The sequence below is a fragment of the Protopterus annectens genome, chromosome 14.part0, assembly GCF_019279795.1.
Source record: "Protopterus annectens isolate FY-2018-M chromosome 14.part0, PAN1.0, whole genome shotgun sequence".
Classification (NCBI taxonomy): domain Eukaryota; kingdom Metazoa; phylum Chordata; order Ceratodontiformes; family Protopteridae; genus Protopterus; species Protopterus annectens.
Genome location: NC_056748.1, coordinates 553,717,834 through 553,741,650, shown reverse-complemented (window position 1 = coordinate 553,741,650; position 23,817 = coordinate 553,717,834). Strand labels below are relative to the sequence as shown.

The 23,817-nt window shown below is 43.4% G+C and overlaps 1 pseudogene; it reads right to left on the bottom strand.

The window, feature by feature from the left end:
* Positions 1-23,817, bottom strand: part of LOC122788700 — a 95,874-nt pseudogene that overhangs the window by 42,977 nt on the left and 29,080 nt on the right.

Sequence of the window (23,817 nt, the reverse complement as noted above, 5' to 3'; positions counted from 1 at the left end):
TATTGGATGCACCACATAGGTTATATGTTGAGGGGCCCTCCAAACATATATGTGATGGTGAGTGACATCTCCAACAGTGATATAGTAGCTATATGGTAGGTGTAGTACACATGCCTGTCCGCATGAACAGGTGTCGGCGTCAACACAACCGCACTCTCTCAGGGACCCACACACATTGACACACTTGGCAGGGTCAGGAATACAACTCATCACTAGTTAGATTGACACAACACAGTACTGTGCAGGTATCACATGCACCACAGGGGTTATATGGAGGTTATATGGGCAAAGCGTATGTGGAGGTGCCTGACATCAGACAGCATACTTCAGTATGCCAGTGGGGGTTGTAGTGATTGGGGATGTGGCCATAGGCATCATACACCACAAACGCTGACACAGGGTGCCAGTACTGACATGCATGGGTGCATTGCTTCACGGGTGTGTAGTGGTTGACTGTACCAGACAGCTATACAAGGCTAGGTGATGGGTAGACCTTAGGCATTAGGCCAGATGACAATGGTCTGCAGTGTGGCTCAGGAGTGTAGTGTCTGGATTTGCCCACACGGGTGGGTATTGTATTCACCATCCAGTCACCTGGGTAACTATTGTGTGTGGCCATTGCTGTGCATTGCTTGCCATGTATGTGTTCTGTAGTCCATGATATGGATGGTGTCTGGGATGTGCACATGTCCCACATACAAAGCTATGTCAAATCCAGAATTAATGGACATGCTCCACCTCAGTAAATCTAAATCCCTTAGAGCCACACGCTCGAGGGACTTGAACCTCAGCACAGAAATAAATAAAACTTGCTGGAGGGACAGGTTCATAACCCAGAGGCTTCCTTCGCTCTGGAATAGAATTCCAGTTCATGTGAGGCAGAGCACCTCACTGAATCTCTTCAAGAAGAATCTTGATAGGTGGATGGGGGATTGTAGGTTTGTCCCAGGGATTACTCCCGTGTCACTATTAGACAGAGGCACAGTAAACTAAACCTTAAAAAGGGCACAGCATACTCAAATCAAGGGGTGGTGTAAGCCATACAGAATCGGGCTAGGCTTATAATTGCCTCAGGGCAGATAGCCTAGTATGAACTTATGAACCTATGAACCTATGAACATGCATGTACAGTGACATGTGGAACTGTACCTGGGGTGTCTGGCCCATGTTGTGTACACAGATTGTTATCAGATGTGCCAGTCCTGGCCTCATGTGGCAGGAACTGTTAATGGACAGCAGGTTGACCCTGCACCTACATTGATAGCACGATACAGGTATTCCCTGGTGTTAGTAGCATCTGTCCATACAGGGCATGTGTTTCAGGCATGGTATGTCTTTTGTTGTCACATTTTCTGGCACCACAGGTGTTGCAGGTGTCCAGTGGGGAACATAGGGAAGGTGCACTGTCTGCATGTATGTGCCTATTGGACTGATGGACAGGGTGCCATGCCCTCTGTAGCCCACTGCAATCACACCATATTCATTATCAGTGGGCAGTATGCAGGGTACTACCAACATAGTGGCTGTTGCCTAGGCAAGTGTGTGTGTGTGTGTGTGTGTGTGTGTGTGTGTGTATGAGACATGGGTTGAGAGTGTTCTCTGGGTAATACAAAGGTTGCTAACTTTGTTCACCTGGCCTTGATGTCACATGTAGCGGTATGGATTTGCACCCCAGCCTCTCAGCTATTTCACATTTGATATCTCTGTATGGTGGAAATTGTGACATATACTATGGCCACCATATAAGAAATTTGCAAAACCCGCTCCACATTGAGTCCAGTTGTTACACACTCACAGCCACCTCCACACAGGATATGAATGACAAACACAGACACACACACACACACACACACACACACACACACACACACACACACACACACACACACACACACACACACACACACACCTGCCATGTCTGGGATTAGAACTACCTAACTAGTTTATTACACTACAGCACTACACAGTTATAGGATGCACCATGGAGATTACTGGAGTGCTCCTTCCCCAAATATTTCACAGTGAATGACATCAGCAGGATTGCCAAAGTAGGGCATTTGAATTGTAGTTTGTGTGACTAACCTAAAAAGAATTGCTCCCTACACAGACATAGAAACACACACAACATCCACAACTGCCATGTGTGGGAATAGAACCCCTACCAGAGTTCTATATCACACTACAGCATTACGCTGTTATAGGATGCGCTATGGAGATTACTGGTATACTCCTACCCAAAGGTGTATTTCACAGTGATTGACATCAGCAGGATTGCCAAAGTCGGGCATTTGAATTGTAGTGAGTGTGACTAGCCTAAAAAGAATTGCTCCCTACACAGACATACAAACACACACAAAAACATCCACAACTGCCATGTATGGGGATAGAACCCCTACCAGAATTCTATATCACACTACAACATTACACTGTTATAGGACATGCCACTGGGATTACTGGAGTACTCCTTCCCCAAAGGTGTATTTTACAGTGAATCACATCAGCAGCATTGCCAAAGTAGACATTTGAATTGTAGTGTGTGTGACTAGCCTAAAAAGCATTGCTCCCTACACAGACATAGAAACACACACAAAAACATCCACAACTGCCATGTGTGGGGATAGAACCCCTTCCAGAATCCTATATCACACTACAGCAATATGCTGTTATAGGATGCGCCACGGGGATTCCTGGAGTACTCCTTCCCCAAAGGTGTATTTCACAGTGAATGACATCAGCAGCCTTGCCAAAGTAGGGCATTTGAATTGTAGTGAGTATGACTAGCCTAAAAAAGCATTGCTCTCTACGCAGACAGAGACAAACACACACACACACACACACACACACACACACACACACACACACACACACACACACACACACACACACACTTGCCATGTCTGGGATTAGAACTCCTACCTAACTAGTTTATCACACTATAACAGTATGCAGTTTTAGGACACGCCATGGGATTACTGGGCTACACCTTTTCCAAAGGTGTATTTCACAGTGAATAACATCAGCAGCCTTGCCAAAGTAGGGCATTTGAACTGTAGTGAGTGTGACTAGCGTAGAAAGCATTGCTCTCTATGCAGACAGGAACACCCCCCCCCACACACAGTTGCTATGTCTGGGATTGGAACTCCTACCTAGCTAGTTTATCACACTACAGCAGTATGCAGTTATGGGATGCCCCACAGAGATTACTAGACTACAACTTTCCCAAAGGTGTATTTAGGTTCATAGGTAGGTACTAAGCTATCTGCACAAAGGCATTTATAAGCCTAGCCAGAATGTTTTGGTTTTCACCTCCCCTTTAGATTAGTTCCCTGTGCCTCTGTCCAGCAGAGCCACTGAAGTGATCCCCGGGGTAAACTTTCTGTTTCCCATCCACTCATCAAGGTTTCTCTTGAAGAGTGTTAGCAAGGAGCTCTGCCTAATGTAGATTGGAATCTTGTTCCAAAGCATGGGAAGTCTCTGGGACAGGAATCTATCCCTCCAGCACATCCTATTTATTGTTGTGGTGAGGTTTAGATCTCTAGACCGTGTGGCACGAGGGGATATGTTTTTTTTAGGTGGAGCATGTCCATCAATTCTGGGTTGGACATGGCCTTGTATGTCAGGCAGAGAGCACCTCCGAGTAGGTGGTATGCAACCGAGTACAGCTAGAGTTTCTTCAGTAGAGCTGTATAGGGCATCTGTTTGAGGCCAGTCATCTTCTTGGTGAGGTACTTCTGTGGTCTTTCCAGCTGTTGCAGGTGTCTTCTAAGGTACATCCCAAATTTCACAGTGAATGACATCAGCAGGCTTGCCAAAGTAGGGCATTTGAATTATAGTGAGTATGACTAGCCTAAAAAGCATTGCTCTCTACACAGACAGGAACACACACACACACACACACACACACACACACACACACACACACACACACACACATGCAGACACATTTGCTATGTCTGGGATTAGAACTCCTACCTAACTAGTTTATCACACTACAGCAGTACACAGTTATGGGATGCGCCACAGAGATTACTGGGCTACACCTTTCCCAAAGGTGTAGTTCACAGTGAATGACATCAGCAGCCTTGCCAAAGTAGGGCATTTGAATTATAGTGAGTGTGACTAGCCTAAAAAGCATCGCTCTCTACACAGACAGGACACACAGACACAGACACACACACACACACACACACACACACACACACACACACACACACACACACACACACACACACACACACACACACACACACTTGTCATGTCTGGGATTAGAACTCCTACCTAGCTAGTTTATCACACTGCAGCAGTACACACTTATAGGATGCACCATGGAGATTACTGCTCTGCACCTTTCCCAAAGGTGTATTTCAAAGTGGATGACCTCAGCAGGCTTGTCATAGTAGGGCTATGGGGAGGGCAGTGTGTGTGCATGGGCCATAACCCATTCATCTAGAGGTTGACACAACACATGCGGGCACACACAGGGTTATATTCCACAGGTATGCGTATACAGCTGCTAGATGACTACTTCCTTGTACAGTCATGTTGCACAGCTAGCACTTGCACCACATAGTCTGTAATGCTGATGGATACCGGTGGCTAATGTCTACAGTGAGTGACATTTACACCTCATGTGGTTGTAGCCATTTGGCTGAGTGCTGGGTGGGACAGACCTCATAATGGTTGACTCCTTGTCACAGTCACTCTTTTCCACACATCAATGTATGTCTACTTTTGGCTTATCGTAGTGTGTTGTCCTTGGATATATGTCTATATTCCTATCCACTGTGTGCAAAACATGACTGGTGCATACTGAAGAGTGTATGCACTAACATCTGCAACTGCCAGATATGTATGGTCCACTGTTGTTTGCAGACATGGGATTCATTTGTTTAAGTGTGTGAGCATGCCTAGTATGACCTTTCAGTATGTTGTTGTCTGACATTGCCTTTATTTCTCTTCATTTCTCTAAGTGTGTGAGCATGCCCACTATGCCCTTCTGTACTGAATGTGTGGATTGATTCCAGGTATTTTGTACTCCAGTGCAGTCCTTTGTGTTGTTCATCTACAGGTAGCAAACTGTTTCTGAAAGGTATCTGTCGATCATTTGGCAATATGGGGACAAAATGTGCAGGGGATAGTGTGTACTATAGGTGATTGTGTCTCTGCTGCTTCAGCTGCATTGTACTGCTGTTAGCAGAGATATTCAAACATGTGTACTGTTATACACTGTGATGTTTACTGTCCTCATGTACTGTCAGGTGGACATTCTTGCTCACAGTGATGTCTTGGGGGACATGGGTGACTGCAGCTGTGTCCGGTATTGTGGGCAGACACCTACATATTCATGGTAAGTTATGCCTTTCTGGAGGGAGAGCTACAGACACTTGTTGCTTGGTCTGTGTATCCGGTTCAGGACCTTGGTACAGTGCTGGCAGAGGATCCCATATTTGTACATCCATCAACATGACAGTATGGCTTTATCTTGCTGTGGCAGTAGCTCACAGCTGTTCAGATTCACACAGGTTACCCAGAGGCAGGGGCCATGAGTCAGGAACTTACCCCTATTGTGGTATATGGGCAGGTATGTAGCCACCCATTTATGTGTTTGCAGCCAGGGATAGTGTGTGCACACAGCTTTGTGTCAGACCTTGTACATTCCAAGCTGCCCATGCTCCCACCCTCCCTCTGTTATTCTATCCTCTTCCATGCATTATGCATACATTCTCTGATACTTTCCTTAAGGTTATCACCCCATCACAGCTGTGTGTTAGTGTTGGTCCACAGTTCATGCAGTGGGACATGGTGGACATGTTACTGTGGTTTGTCCACATGGCCTTGCATATGGCTTATGTTGAGTGTGTTATGTTGTTATTTGGGTGTATGTGACATAACATGCATTGGTAGTATATGTGAGACACAGGACTTTGGCAGAGGGCTGTAGGCCATTAGGTGTTGCTGCGGGCCAGATGTGGTAGGCCGTTGCATTCTGTCCTACAGTGTCAGACTGCCATACAGTATATTCCCCTGTGGTGACAGGGTAGGTGTGATAGGTGTTCATGCCAATACCTTCTATCAGTCTTGATCAGGTGGTGTGGATGCTGGCAAGGTGCTACCTATGGCTAGGGACACACCTGCATAGGACACCTGCACTGCATGCTGCATTCTTTCTCTATTGCCATATACAGATGGGGTCATTTTGTACCCATTCCCCACAGTAGGGATATGACCAGAGAGTTACCTGTGGGTGGTGTTTGCATGAGATGAGTGCATGTGTGCTATAGGCACTACTTGCATCTGACACACAGATATGCATGGGGCATTTCAGTTATGCTGGCATGTGCAGGTATATCAGCTGTTTTCTTAATACATCAGTCCTACCTACTTTGTGATCTGCAAGTGTTCGGGCAGACAACACCGGTATCCCCTACTACAGGACCAGATAATGTGATGCATACCTGTATGTACAATTCCAAGGGTGTCTCCATTTCACAGTGATACAATATTTACTCTATGTCTGGGGTACTTTCCCTTGTGTACTGTTTGTATATCTAGCCCAACAGCCATGCCATGTCAGTCTTTCAGATGGTGACACATATTACCAACATATATTTACAGTGGTTTACTGCTAGCATGTGTTATACTGGTAGGAATTGTCTTTGACACTGCAGTTGTGAGAGCTTGTCCCTGTCATCAGCAGTAGTGGCCATGGCCATCAGGTCTTACCTCACCATGCATGCATACTGACCACTCTCACACAGTATGAAACACACATCAACCTAACACACACATACCTGCATATTGTGCAAATACTACAACATATCCTGCTACCTTGGCCACCTCTGGGCATCTCTGCTCCACTGGTATTATACCTACACATACATGTTAATACATTTCTACATAGAGTTGTGGGGGGGGCACACCTGACTGTTACCGACGTGTGTACATTGGATTGGGGGGGGCACACCAGACCATTACTACATTTCTAAATAGGTTTGGGGGGCACTCCTGCCTGTTACTGCATGTCTAGGTTGGATTGGGGGGAGCACACCTGACTGTTTCTACATTCTACACTGGATTGGGGAAGGGGCACACCTGACTGTTTCTACATGTCTACATAGGAGTGGGGGGCACACCTGACTGTGGCTACATTTCTTCATAGGATTGTGGGGGGGGGGACACCTGACTGTTTCTACATTTCTTCATAGGGGGCACATCTGTTTCTACATTTCTAAAAAGGATTGTGGGGGCACACCTGACTGTTACTACATGTCTAGCTTAGGTTGGGGGGAGCACACCTGACTATTTCTACATTCCTACACAGGATTGGGGGAGGGGGCACAGCTAACTGTTACTACATGTCTACACAGGATTGGGGGATGGGACACACCTGTCTGTTTCTACATTTCTACACAGTGGTTGGGAGGGGGCACACCTGACTGTTGCTACATTTCTATGCTGGATTGGGGGAAGGGGCACACCTGACTGTTTCTACATGTCTACATAGGAGTGGGGGGCATACCTGACTCTTACTACATTTCTTCATAGGGGACACACCCGACTGTTTCTTCATTTCTACACAGGATTGGGGGGGCACACCTGACTATTTCTACATTTCTTCACGGGATTGGGGGGGCACACCTGACTGTTTCTAGATTTCTACACAGGATTGGGGGGCACACCTGACTGTTACTACATTTCTACACAGGATTGGGGGGGGCACACCTGACTGTTTCTACATTTCTACATAGGATGGGAAGGCACACCTGACACTTGTACACATTTGCTATGAGTGTACTGTTATGTCAGGTACTCCATTCTATTTTGTATTCTAACCTATCATGCTGACTCGAGGCATATCAGTGTACTACAGGTCTTAGGTTTGATTGACCTACATATTAGTTTCTGACTTCCTACCCTTCAGAACTAACATCCCACTGCCTGACCTGCTTTAGTCTGTCTATGTAGGCCTGGGGGGGTTTACCCATAGGCATAATTCACAGGCCATAACACAGCCTTTGTTTGTGTTTGTCTACACCTGTCCTGCTGGCTGAGACTATTGTTGGGTATGTGAACCTCCCTGACTGGCATGTGTGAGTCATATGGACACACATGTGCCCCAGCACATTTCCTGCAGTGGGTTCTGTCGCCCTGTGTAGTACTGGCTACTATGGTGACACCAGTATTTGTTACAGATCTAATGGTGCCACTATAGGTGTCTACTATCTGCTGGCATACCATTCAGCCACCCAATTCCATTGCATGCTTATATCCATACTATAGATACAGGTAACAACACATTCTACTCCATTTGGCAATTGGTAGGTTGAGTGACTTACCTTGTGGGTGCGCCAGTATTGAGGGTGGTGCTGCAGGGCTGCCTATGTCGGATGCACATAGTACAACACATAGTTGAGCACAGGTAGTGTTATGTTTGGCATCCCTTTTACTGTATGTGCGAGTCAGAGAGAGGTGTTATTCCCTGGGTCCCTACTGTGTCAGTGTATGTGCTATGTATTGCCTCCTTGCCAAGGCCAGGGCATACTGGGCATGCCTCCATCTGCCTACTGGGGCAGGCTCAGGTTGTTCCTCCTCTGAGTCACTCTGTGCCTGTGCAGGCCTTGGCATTGGTGGGGGGCTGTGTGACCCTGCCCTGTGTTGTTCCTGCTGCAGGTGTTTCCACAGGATCATATTGTGTAGCATGGCACATACGATGACAATTTGAGTACATGTAGCTGGTGAGTACTGCAAGGCTCCACCTGATGTGTCCAGGCACCGGAACCATGACTTGAGCATCCCAAACACATGCTCTATTATAAGTCTGGTCTGTGCGTGAGCCTCGTTATGGCGTTCTTGTTCAGGTGTGTGTGCATTTCTGATGGGTGTCATCAGCCACGGCTCCAGTGCGTAACCAGCATCCCCCACTAGGTGACCGTAAGGGATGTCCCCATTGGCAAATCTCTGGTACAGCTGCATCAGATGCCAGATGTGGGAAGCATGATAGCTTCCAGGGCAGCCATCACACACATTCATTATAATGCCCTGGGCATCACACACGACCTGGCAGTTGATGGAGGGGAAGCCCTTGTGGTTGATGTAGACCCTACTCCAATCACCAGGTGGTGCTTTGATGCATATGTGCATGCAGTCTATAACACCCACTACCTCAGGGTATTCTGCTGTTTGGTGGAAGAGACACATATTGCTGGCCAACGCCTCACAGGTGTTGAGGAAATATATGTGCTCACCGGCATGTGCTCACATGACATCCAGGAACTGGTGGAATACTCTGGATGCTGATGTCTGTGAGATCCCCATGATATCCCCAGTTTGGCTTTGGGAGGTACCTGTGGCTAGTATTTCTAGGCCTACACATACCTTGGTATCCTCTGGGATGGGTTCCCCTCTGTTTGTTTGGTGTGTCATCGTGGCTGGCACAGTTCAACAATTTGCTGTAGGAGGTCCCTGTCCACCGTATAGTGCTTCACTATCTCCAGCTCATGTAGCCCCTGGTAGGTTACCCTGGGTCTGTACACTCTTCCCCGTCTCCTCACTGTGGGTTGGTCGACAGCATTCCCATCCTCACCACCTTCTGCCTCTTCCACATGTTGTTGTATGATACCTGCTGCAGCCCCTATCATTTTGTTGTTTTGTTTGTTAAAAGTTCCCTGCTTGTATACACCGGTGGTGTAGAGTATGGGCAAAACTAGAGGGAAAGGTGTCTGCATAGTTTATAGTAGTGTTTTGGGCTGGGCTGGTCTGCTGCCTGTGTAATTGGCTGATTCTGATACATTTCACCTGCCAGCTATGCTAGTTCTCCTTGATTATCTTTCTACTGCTGTTTTCCCTTCCCATTGCCTTCCTGTTTAACCCCGGGGGCATGCCACGCAAACACAGTGCTCAAATGTGCACAGAGCTGCTATTTCCTGGTTTACTTTTTTTTTCCCTTTAAAACCCAGTGCGCGGTGCGCACACCCGCTTAGGCAATGTAAAGAGTGCTAGGCAGCCTCAGACACACACCCTTGCTTAGCTATGCTAAGCTAGGAGCAAACCTGAGCCACAGGGCTCCAATCCGCTTACAGTATGCCTGACACACACCCCTATGATGTCAGCTAACTCCTAAGCTTGCACCAAGCTATACCTGCTCTTACACTGTTGGGAGCTGACTAGCATGCGGGGGAAATCTGGGATTCACTATCATTCCCCTCATTTGCATAGGATTGCCTGCTAATGCATAGTTACATGTCCCACACTGAGCCTCCCCCCTTAGCCTCCACTATTCACTGGCTATGTGTCTTCTGCCTGCCATTGAGTATAATGGCAGAATAGTGGTTTTGGTTAGAATGCTTATTTTATTTTTTTCTTATTTCCCCCCGATCCCGTTCGCGTGCTACTGCCCTACAATTAAACCGCTGAGATCAGCTAAAAAAAAAATAAGCATTGATTTTTATTTTTTTTTCAAGTGTTTTCCATGCCAGTTGGCTATTGGCATGCTTTATACATGATATCCACCCTTTATTTGGAGCTGTCATGGCTCCGTTTTGTTATTTGCAGAAATGTACTCCGTTACTGGTGGAGTACATTTCTGCAGATTACACTAGTCCTGCACGGCCAGTTTCCAGCTTCCTGGATTGCAAATTCACCTCATTTGCATGGATTTCTCCTGCAAATGGGGTAATTTGCATACAGGGGCTAAGTCCGTGCAGGACTAGTGCAGGACCACTGGTGCACGCCCCTACAGGTTATTCCTGGATCGCATGGCAGACATATTGCCTGCTGGAAATCCTGCACTAATTCTACATACCGTGCAGGGTTTGCAGAATCTGGGAGGTGGTCTTGACTCACTGACTACTTAAAGCATGAAAAATAGTCAGTCCTACAAAACTACATGCAGATAATTATATATTTCAAAGCAGAGTGTGGTAGAACCATCTTATGAGCAAAAATACATCTGCATTAATAACATGAAGCTTTTAACAATGATGTATCAAATTCTATTGCATAAAACGTTTCATTTTTATTACTTTGGAAAGCTCACCTGGTGTCTTTGTCTCATTGGGAATAATACACCGTACAAAGTGAGGGTGAGTGCTTCTCAAGTTTGTCATCAACTTGTTCGGGTTTTCCTTTATAAGATAATGTAGAATTAATAAATATTTACTTATTCGATTTTGCTAAGTGTTTAAACCGCAAGATAATAAGCACAATAGAATAATTCTTATTAAATTATTATAATGAAAACAAATTCATAAGAGATTAATACTTGCACATTTATTTACATTAGTCATAAAACCATGAACAGGATGATCAAGAAAAGAAAGGAGTAAAAAGATCAATATTAGTAAGCACAAAAGGAAAGTTTGACTGTGTGTGTGTGTGTGTGTGTGTGTGTGTGTGTGTGTGTGTGTGTGTGTGTGTGTGTGTGTATGTGTGTGTGTTTAATGAAAAGAAAAGAAGGAAAGTTATTTCAGTCATAGAAATGAAAGATAACAAATGAAAGCTTGAAGATAAAAAGCATCCACAGAACTGAGACATAAAACATTTTGTCAAAAATTTCCACTTAGTGCTTCGGTCAGCTGGGAGGAGCTGGGCAACATAGCATAACTATTACCCTTACCAAACTGTTTTGTGCTGATACTAGGCATTGATGTTGATTTGATGATATGGGAGGTAAACTATAAATGGGCAAAGGGTAGAAGTTTGATCTAAATTTGTCTGTATATTCACAATATCTTCTGAGACTGAGATGCTTTGTCATATTTTTGAAGGTGCTAGCAATATCAACTCATACTTAGCCTTGCAGGTTTTGATCTGCTATAGTTCACTGTTTTCTTCTTCTTCTTCTTTTTCTTTTAGTATTTCTTTACGGTGGGATTCTACCAAAGGAATTTGTTACTTCACTAAGCACTATAATTTGTGATGAATGAGAACAGAGGCTTCAGTTCAGTACATGAGCTAGCAAAGTCAATAGTAAACATATCTGTTTTAGCTGTGGAATCCCCGTGTGTTGGTGGGTGTTATGGTAGGGATTACATGGGTGGTCATATTATGAACAGAGGAGATACTTGTAGTCACCAATACATATCTGAATTTTAGGTCAACACCTAGCTGGAGGTGATAGGATTATGGGGTTTGTCTTCTTAAAGGTGTATAAGTCTAGGCATTTTATGGTCCTTATGATCAGTTGCTTTGCATTGTTCCTATGTACTTAAAACAGTCACAGGGCTATCCTAATCTTGAGTTCTTAAAGGTGTGGTATGCAACAAAATCAGGTACAGAAGTAATTTTATCACTATTTTGCAACCATGTTTTTGTGTGTTTCTGTGACTATGTAGTTGTCTGCATTTTCAAATGTTAGGAAAGGTGGGGATCTTTTTGTTAGATTTCTAGGAATTAGCTGTGCCACATTGCTATAGAACTAATTTGTACTTGCTAGGTTGGCAGATATAGCAGACTTGACTTTGTCTAAAAAAAGTACCATGAAGGTATGAGGGGACAGAAGCCTTGGGGAGGGAGATGCAGGCCCATTTGGTATGTACCTCGCAAGACATTTACAACAACTGGAAAGGCTACAGAAATACCTCACAAAGAGGATGATCAGCCTCAAACAGATACCCTATGCAGACCATCTCAAAAAACTCCAGCTCTACACCATCGCATATCGCCTACTCAGAGGCAATCTCTGCCTAACATACAAAGTCATGTCAAACCCAGAGCTGTTGGACATGCTACACTGAAATAAATCCCAATCCCTCTGAACCACACGCTCCAGGGACGTAAACCTTGTCACCACAATAAACAAAACATGCTGGAGGGATAGGTTCCTGTCCCAGAGACTCCCCATACTCTGGAACAGACCACCCATACATGTCAAGCAGAGTACCTCATTAGCCCTCTTTAAGAAAAATCTTGACGATTGCATGGGAAATAGGAAATTCACCCCGGGGATCACTTCTGTGGCTCTGCTCGACAGGGGCACAGGAAAATCATTTTTTGTGTGGCGAAAGCCAGGGAATCTTTATGGCTAGACTTATAAAGGCCCTAGGGCCGATAGCCTAATACCTACCTATGAACCTATGCTGGAAGTCCTGTGTGGACTACATAATATAACTTGTGATGTGTAGTTGTCCTATCTCGCCTTCATTCTTTACTTATGGGTTCGGAACTGATCCTCGGTTCCAACTCGGCCGCTTACCAAAGCTCAAAATCTTCAACCAGCTCATGGCTCACTCCCTATCTCATGATGCTATAGGACATTCCCCAGATCTCGTTTGGTGCTGAAACAAGATTGAGTATTCCTCAACTGGCTCTGGCTAAGTTTTGATTTTTCTTCTTTTTTCTCAACAACATTAGGATTGTAATTTTCAAAAATTGTGTGCGAGTACTTTAGGTAGTTTGATCACAGCTTAGACTGTGCCTGATACTTTCCATATTTTCTGGGGCCATCATTTTAGTTTAAGGCATATAGTCCACCCCTATCCTGACTCCTTACTGTGTGCTATTACTGTTATTTGCCTAATTATTTTATTTGTCTATTTGCCTAATTGTATTATCAAAGACATAAACAAGTTCCTAAAGCTTATTGTAAACTTAAACTATAACCTTACAAAGGATGAAGATATTCATCCAAACCCTAGCCCTTCCACTCTAGATAGCTCAACCCCATATGCTAATAACCCTACCAATTCACTAACTATAAATAAGCCCCCCAACTCCCTCCTGTTCTGCCATCTAAATATTAGAAGCATAAATAATAAAGTACATAACTTACATGCTCTCCTACAAGAAAACTCCCCTGATATAGTGTGCCTAACTAAAACCTGGCTAAAACCATCAAACTCAGATAATGAAGCTTTACCACCCGAATATAATATACTTAGACTTGACCGCACTACCAGGAAGGGAGGTGAGGTAGCCGTACTCTACATGTCCACACTAAATGTTGCCACAGACCCAATGCAACCACCCTATGTCAATAAAGCAAAAATACTTTCTATCAAGTTCCAAATTAACATAAACAAATGTATAAATATTGTCTGCTTGTGCATTCTCCTAGGGAATAATACCAATACCCTAGAAGATATCCTCCACTGGTTAGCTAATAACTACCCACAAGAAACAATAGTACTTGGAGATATTAACATTGACTGGAACACCTACTCCTCACAATCTCATACCACCCATGTAAACCTGCATGGGTTCACGCAGGTCATATCCACCTCCACCAGGATAGGCAAACTTAATCACAAAGAAAGTATACTAGACTACATACTAATCAACAGCCACCCCCAAATGTATACATCAGGGACCATTCCTGATGACCTCAGCGATCACTTTCTCACCTTTATTTGTAAACACAAAACCTATAATTCCCACCAGCCCTTCTATAGAACAGTAAGAAATAATAAGAGCTTTAATCCTATCAAGTTTCAGGATGAACTCAAATCATGTAATTGGTCTTCCCTAAAACACTTGCCCCTAGATGGAGCTGTTGCTTACTTTAACAATAATTTCCTTACCATCCTAGACTCTCATGCTCCTGCTCGCTCCACTAGGACCAAAACAAAAGTTGCCCCATGGCTCCCTAAAGATACCAAATCAAAAATCATAGTCAGAAATAAGTCATGGGCTCCATGGCGTGCTACAAAAGCCCCTCTAGATCAAAGTAAATGTCGGCAAATAAAGAATGAGACAAAAAGATCCATTTTACTAGATAAACAAAACTACTACTTCCATCTCCAGCAAGGAAACCAAAATAACCCTCAAAAGTTCTGGGCAGGTATTAATAAGCTACTGCACCCAGGTCAAACCACCACGCCACCTCCCTCAGCCTCTACTGATAAACTACCAGAGGATGTTGCCAGTACCTTTAATAGTTTCTTTACCGATACTATCCAAGTCCTAGCTAGCCAGCTACCCCTGAACTCCTCTAATTTACAGAATACCATTCCCAGTACCCATCCATCCTTTAGCTTCCAACCAGTCTCTACATTTTTCATTCGTACACTAATCAAAAAACTAAAACCTACTACCCTAGCTGCTGACCTTCTCCCAGCTGAATATTTGCAAAAAGCTGCGGATACTATAGCATACCCCATTTCCAGTCTAATTAATCGGACCATATCAGAAGCTACAGTTCCCTCTGTCTGGAAAATATCTTGTTATTCTCCTCCATAAAGGTGGTAGCTATACTGAATTATCTAATTATAGACCCATAGCCATCTTGTCACCTCTGGCAAAAATTATGGAAAAGTGCATCCATAAACAACTTCTGAACTATCTAATCCAGAACAACATATTGGCCAACTCTCAGCATGGCTTCTGGCCTCATCATACTACCACCACAGCCCTCCTCACATTCTCCAATGCCGTAAACTATAACAAGAACAATGACAAATTATCCTCAGCTCTTTTTTTGGATCTCTCAAAGGCTTTTGATATGGTTAAACACCATCTACTCATCCACACCCTGACAACAATGTCCCTAGGCAATCACTCTCTCCAGTGGTTTCAATCCTATCTGGACAATCAACAACAAGCCGTCATATGGCAGAATAAACTATCTAACCTTCTACCCAACACTCTAGGTGTCCCCCAGGGGTCTATTATGGGACCTCTTCTGTTTTCCATTTTTATTAATGACCTCCATACTGCCATCCCAAAAGCTAACTGCATTCAATATGCGGATGACTCCACATTGATCTGCACTGCCACCTCCCAAACAGAACTGCAGATAATTACTCAGGGTACTTTTAACTTGGTTGAAAATTGGCTTACTGATCTCTATCTGATTTTAAATCCCAACAAAACAATGCTCCTACTTTTCTTCCCCACCCAAAGATCCCTGGTGTTATCTCTCTCCATTAAGTCTAATAATGGTGCCATAATCTCCCCAGATGGCCACATGAAACTCCTAGGAGTTATTGTAGATAATCTTAAATTTGATGTGCATGTCAACAAAACTATCAAAACCATTAATAAAAAACTTGGCTCACTATATAGCATAAAGCCATTCCTAACCCCACCTGCTAGGACTGCCATTGCCTGCTCCCATCTACTCTCTTCCCTCTTCTATGTCTCATCTTTACTTGCCAATTTAAACAAAACTGGACTTAAAAAACTTTCTAGCTGCTATAATAACATAGCTAGATTTGCCACTGGCCTGCCTTACAGAACACATCACTGTAAAAACCTAAAAAATCTCGGATGGCTTTAACTACCCAGGCAGATTCAGTATAACCAACTCACTGTGGCTCATAAAGTACTTAATCAAACTGAAAATACACCTGCACTGAAAAACATTATCTATCCCCACTCCAACCTCAGACCACTTTGCTCATCTAATAGACTGGTAGTACAAACTATCAAATCCAACAATTCAGCCTGTGACTCCCTGTTCGCCAACTCTGTTGGCAAAACTTGGAACTCACTGCCTGCTGACATTACCCTAGATACTACCCTATCTCAATTCAAAAAAGCTCTCAAGCAGTATTTCAAGACTCAGTGGTTATGTCCTTGCTCCAAGCCTGACTTAATAATTAGTCTTACTTGTGTACCAATACAATTTTTTAATATAACTCATTTGTGTTTTAAGTAACTCATATTAAGTTTCTGAGATTGCATAACTTTCAGAGTCTGTAATGGTGTTTAATTTGTACTATGTTAAGTTTGCCTGTGTAACTAACTTTGGAGCTTTTCTCTCCGGGCCTCCGCTGAAAATGGACATGTATCCAATCAGACTATCCCGGTCAAGAAATGTAAAATAAAAAATAAAAAATGATTGCCATTCTTAGTGTTAGTTTAGCTTATTGTAAATTTCTGCCGTGTTTTTTTTTTGCTATTATTTATATATATAAATATATATATATATATATATATATATATATATATATATATAAGTACTTGCCCTTTCTCTCAACAACCATCTCGTTTAATTTAGAGAGTGTTTTTTGTGTTAGCCCATTTAAGTTAGAGGGTTTTTCCTCCCCTCCTGTGTGCTGTGTTTAAAAAAAAAAGTTATAGATATACTTACATCGTATTAGTGTTTGGTGTTAAGTAGTTTATTACTGTAGTTTTATTGATATGTCTAAACAAGTGAAAAAGTCAAAGCCTTCTGACTTCAAGAAATGTGCAAAATGTTCCCAAAAGATGTCAATAACGGACAACCATTCAGAATGTGTATGCTGTCTTGGAGCAGTGCTACTTAAAGGAACTGACCCAGTGATCTTCAGAGCCGAGTAGACCTACCCCTTCACTTTCAATTCCTCCTCTGACCCACCTCGGGGCCTTGGAGCTGGAAGGCATGGACCTAGTAGTAGTGGAACTGTTGGAGCCGAAACCGGCCCCAGGTTCTATGGCTCCAACTTCTGCTCCAACTCTCTCGGTGCTGTCTGAGCCTGAAAAGTCTAGGAGCTGATGCTCTCTGGTCAGGTCTGGGGGGATAGTTGGATCAGATAGTTGTTGGATCTGACTTTACCTCTCAGAGCCTCGGCACGGGTGAGCTCGGCTCCTACATCAGCTTTGTAGCCAACCACCATGGCTCCAGGGAGACCTTCTGGTTCTTCGGAGCTGGAGGCTTCCTCAGGTCATGGGCAGAGGGCTTTTAAGGTGATGATGAGAATGCTGTCCCCATGAGCAGCTCCACTCTCAGCTCCTGTCATTCCTCTCCAGAAAGCACTGATGTCAGTCTCGGCACAACTGATCCCACACAGACGTGGAGACCCAAGGCCTCTGGGTCTCCCAATGGGTGAACCCATCTCTTCTTAAATCTCTCCAGAATGCCCTTCTGAAGAGGTCCCTCACAAGAGATTATGTAAGAGGAAGCATTTGGACTACCCAGAGAAGTCGGTCACGTCAGACACAGCCCTCAATGAGTCAGAGGGGTCCCCATGGTTGCCCTCTGAGGATGTCTCCTTTGCAGACATACTAGAAATCCTTAAACAGAGAGGTGGCTAAAAGCCCATCAACCCTACTGATAAGGAGTCTGTCTACCTGAAGGCCTTTGGGTCTTGCCCTTCAGCCACTTGGGTGTCTCCGCCTTTTGATGAACTTATGGATTTAGTTTGTTGAAAGGCGTGGGAGTCTCCAGATTCAGTGGAGCCTCTTCCCCAGAAGCCAAACAAATTTCTTACTTCCCCTGAGGATATGACCTTCCTTACTAAAGGTGTCCCGATAGATGCTATGGTGGTGGTGGCGGCCACCAAAAAGGAGTTGTCTGACATGTCCACTTCTGTCCATCCTCCGACAAAGAGTCTCATACAATGGACAGATATGGGAAGCACATGTTTTCTTCAGCGACCTTCACTCTCAGGTCCCTGAATTATCTTATTAATTTCACCAGACTACAGAGAGATCTCCCGAAGGAGCGTGGAGACACTCTCCAGGGTTCAGTAGCTGCTGCGGTATCAGACAAAGTGTCCTCCCAGCTGTCCACCTTAAATTCACTAGTTAACTCATCCATGAGGCTCGTCTCTTATAAAGCCGATGAAGCGAGTAGGTCAGTGGGTTCAGGAATTGCCCTCAGGAGACATTCCTGGATGCGCCTGTATAACTTTGTGGAATCCTTAATGCCCCCTTTGACAGCTCATCCTTGTTCAGGCCTAAAGTGAAAGAGACAGTAACCAGGTTTGAGCAAGAAGGAAAGAATATCTCTACCGTCAGAGTCCATTTTTCTACACCACCTAGGCCTTATCCTAAAGGTGAAAAGGGAGGATAAATGTGGTTTCAAAAATCCCAGAGATCCTTTCCAGAAAATGTGGTGAACCTTCCCCCAGGGGCAGAGGGGGAAGCAATAATGGAAGATGCTGACCACATGGCAGACTGGGTCCACAGAACCAGGGCGACAGAGAGTCTTTCTTTGGTAAGCCTTTTCAGTGCTCCTGAAAAGAGGCATGAATGTCCCTCTGTGGAGGCAGTCATGGGTCGACTATCTTTGTACCCAGATGCCTGACTAAGAATAACAAAGGACAACTGGGTACAAAGAATCATATCCAGAGGTTACTCCATACCCTTTTCCTTTCCCCTCCCCATTCATAAAATACATTCCGGATGTTCCTCTCAGTCACAGGAAACAAGCAACCCTAGAAATACAAAAGTTGCTAGAAAAATAAGGGTCATCCAACCTGTCCCCACAGGTCAGATAGGATCTGGAACTTACTCAAGGTTCTTTTCAGTTCCAAAGAAAATGGGACTGGAGACCCATACTGGATCTCAGCAGACCGAACAAATTGTAGAAAAGACAAAGTTCTGGATGGTAACACTGCAGCTGATACTTCCCTTTCTGGGAAAAGACAATTGGATGTGCTCTATAGATCTACAGGATACGTACTACCACATAAAAATGGACAGGCCATCCAGGGGTCATCTGTGCTTTTGGCTGGGAGCCAGTCACTACTAATTTTGAGCTCTACCCTTTGGCCTCACTACAGCTCCCAGAGTGTTCACCAAATGTATGGCAGTAGTTACAGCTCACCTGAGATGTTTAGGATTCCGAGTGTTTCCATATCTAGATGACTGGCTCCTAATCACCAGCACCAAGCATCTACTAATGAAAGCAAGAGACACCATTATGATATTCTGTTCTCATCTAGGCATCACAATAAACTAAGAAAAATCTGCCTTATTGCCATCTCAACATATTGTTTTCATAGGCGCAGATTTAGACATGACAACAATGATGGTAAAGCTTCCACCAGACAGAGTACAAGCCCTGTGGATACAGTTTCAAGAACTTCTTTTCAAAACAAATATCCAGGCAAGGACAGTTCTAAAAGTATTGGGCACCATGGCAGCAGCAATAAGTGTCATTCCCCTAGCGAGACTGCACATGAGAATTTTACAATGGCTACTCTTCACTCATAGTCTATACAGGAGCTTCCGATCTTGCATCGCATCATATTGACAGAGTCTTGCAGAAGAGACCTTCATTGGTGGCTCCACTCAGATCAGGTAACCTTAGATTGACCTTTTGTTCTTCCACAACCGCTCGCCACAGTGACCATGGATGCTTCCCAGATATGGTGGGGGGGAGCATTTTCAGGGAAGAACAGTCCAAGGCACTTGGCAGGATCACGAGGTCCACTTGCACATGAATGTCCTAGAGATGAGAGTAGTGCTTTTTGCGTTGCAGGCATTCCAAGACTCTCTTCTCCTGGGAACAATTGCGATCCAGACGGGCAATATGTCAGTAGTATGGTACATAAACAAACAAGGAGGAACTAAATCTTATCCCCTTTGTCAAGAGGCCCTGAGAGTATGACAGTGGGAAACCTCCTCCCAACACTTTCTGATAGCAACGCATATCCCCGGGAAATCCAACGTCATAGCGGACAAACTCAGCAGAGCAATACTGATGCCTCACGAGTGCTCCCCTCAAACAAGACATAGGATAAATCATTTTACAAAAATGGGGCCAGCCTTGCTGTGATCTTTTTTCTATGTCCATAAACACCAAATGCAGCAGCTACCTTGCCCTAATACCCCTCCGAGGGAATCCCCAAGGGATGCATTTGTTCATGATTAGCCCCTGGGTCTCCTCTATGCCTTTCCTTGCCTCCCATTGATACCCAAAGTTCTTCAGAAAGCCAGCACATTGAGAAGGACCTTAATACTTATAGCCCTGTACTGGCCTTATCAAATTTGGTTCCCCTTCTTGCGGCCTCATCTACAGGAGGAGCCTTGGATTCTGGACCCAGTGCTGGATCTTCTGACCCATTCATCGGGAATGCCCCATCCATCTCTTCAAACCCTGAAGTTTACAGCTTGGCTGCTCCAATTACAAACATAGCCAGGCTACCTAACCTTTCTACCTCAGTGCAACATATCTTGATTTCTTCTCACAAAGCTTCTACAAGAAGGTTATATCTCAGCAAATGGAAAAGATTTTCCTTCTGGGCCATAAAATATCATATTGACCCATTTTCTGCATCTATATCTTCAATACTGGAATTTTTGGCTGAACTGTTTAATGAGGGAGCAGCTGCAGCTACTATTCAAGTACAGTTAGCAGCAATCTCTAATTTTCACTTTGGAGAAGGAGGACCCAACATTATGTCCCACAGACTTTGTAAAGCTTTCCTGAGAGGTACTAACCTGTTAAGATCACCCATTAAACCACCTCTACCTCCATGGAACCTAAATTTCATATTATCCTGGATATCCCCCCCCTTTTGAACCTGCATCATCCTTTGATTCGAAATTCTTAATCTGGAAGACAATCTTCTTTGTGACTATTACTTCAGCTAGAAGGGTTTCAGAATTACAAGCATTATCCATCAAGCCCCCATATATGCTGTTTTCATACAGACAGAGTCTCACTTTGCACAAACCCATCCTTTCTACCAAAAGTGTGCTCAGAATCAAACTTAAATCAATCTATAGACTTACCATTTTTTTTCCTGAAGTATGGCAATAAGGCAGAATACATGTTACACCAAGTTGATGTACATAGTTATGTTTCTACTTACACAGAACAAATGATTTTAGAAAAGCTGATCAGTTGTTTGTGTCTTTTTCAGACTCCAAAAAAGGAGCTTCAGTAGCAAAAAAAACACTCTATCCAGGTGGTTGTCAGATTGTATCTCATATACCGACCAGTCACTAAATAAACAACTTCCAGTCAAAATAAGAGCTTATTCTACAAGAACTATCTCTACCTCTTCTGCCTTCCATGCAAGATTACCAAGTGATACCATTTGCATGGCAGCAATGGGGGTAACGCCTCATACCTTTATCACTCATTACAAAGTGGATTTGGCCTCCAGGGGCAGGGCCTCCTTTGGGTCCACTGTTCTGAAGAATGTTCTTCTGTGAGCCACCCAAGAAAGATGGTGGTAGAGACGCTGTCCCATAAGTAAAGAATGAAGGTGAGATAGGACAACTACACATGAAGTTATGTACTCACCATAATGTTCCATATGAGTTGTTTATTTTGCCTTCATTCTTACGTTTTCCCCTCCTGCCCCCATCATTTTAGCTTCTGGAGGATCAAGAGGTTTCTAATTGGTATATGTTTGTCTCTGACCCTCTTCTTAGATTATAAAGTGATAGAGGATTATTGTATATGTATATATGTGTATATATATATATATATATATATATATATATATATATATATATATATATATATATATTGTTATACAAGCAAACAAGAGCTGGGGAATGCCCTATAACATCATGGGATAGGGAGTGAGCCATGAGCTTGTTGAAGACCACGAGCTTTGGTAAGCGGCCGAGTCATTTCCGAACCCATAAATAAAGAATGAAGGCGAGATGGACAACTCACATGGAAAGTTATGGTGAGTACATAACTTCTTTTTTCTCTGCAACTGAATAGCTATAATGATACTTAACATGACATTTAGAGTCCTGTCCAACAATGCTATTAAGATATGACTGAAAACTATAAGCCACATTTTTTAAATATTAACAGAGTGAGAAATGTAAGGAGTGCACTTCTGCCATTGTTACATTTCTGAATAATGCTGACATGTTGGTAAGATAAGAAAAATTAATAAACTGATGCAAGATGCACTTAATATTCAGAAACTTTATGGTTTTGCTATTGTTATTATTCTCGGCAATACTTCTCCAGTGTGAAAAGCAGAAAATTGCTAATGTTTTTGCTCAGCTTTCAGAAGATTTCAAATTATTTCATAGTATTAGTAAAACGGCTATGAAAGGCGGCCATGGTGGTGCAGCAGTTAGTGTTGCCACCTCACAGCAAGAGGTTCTCCAGTTTGATCCTCAGCTGGGGTGCCTTCTGTGCGGAGTCTGCATGTCTTCCCTATGGTTGCGTGGGTTTCCTCCGGGTGCACCGGTTTCCTCCCACATACCAAAGACATGCTGTAGGTAGGTGGATTGGACGCTCTAAATTGGCCCTAAGTGTGAGTGTGTGCATGTGTGTGCCTTCTGTGGAAGGTTGGGTGCCAGGCTGACAACTCGACACTGTAAAATTCCACTGCCAATCATGAGCGGACAGATGATCCACTGTGGCAACCCCTAACCAGGAAAAGCCGAAAGAAGAAGAAGTAAAATGGCTATGACAGCATTTGGAAAAATGAGTTTAACATGAAATTTAATTGAATCACTGTACATCTCATGCATTCCTAAATACAAGTAGCTAAATATGGTTATTTTGTAAATTAGAACATGCAGTATAGATGGTAGCATTTTGAGGCAGTCCAGTGAACAGACAGATAATGCAATACTCATTTTTAATGATGCACTTACAAAATTAACATTTTTTAAAAAAATTGCCAGTGATACATTTTCTACAATGTGCATATGTTGTGGGCACATATGATTACTGTATAACTGTATTATGGGATACTGTGGAAGATTCAAATTTCTTCTGTCTCTTTGATGCATATATATTTAAGATATTGTCAGACTTGCACATCCAAAGACCCATTTTGCATGCCATGAATATGTAATTTTTTCTTTAACAGCATGACCATGAGCTTTTTAATTGTACAAGTTTTTTCTAGTTTGTTTGATAATAGCATGGGATAACATTTTTATTCTTCATTACGCTTGGATTAGTAAGTGGCATTGTCTCAAAAAACATAGACTAAATTTTTTTACACAAATACTTAAATAAGATTATACTACCATATGAGACAAACTTAGTAAAATCAGGTTAACAGATTACTGAATACTGTAAATAACTAACTAAGTAATAACAGAGTTTCAGTTTCTTGAATATTTGTTGCCATCACAAAAATAAACCCCATTCCTTATCAAGTTAAACAAAACTTGTGCTATTTGTGTGTTTAACATAAAGTAAGATAATGTTTTACAAAAAAAGTTATATATTTATTA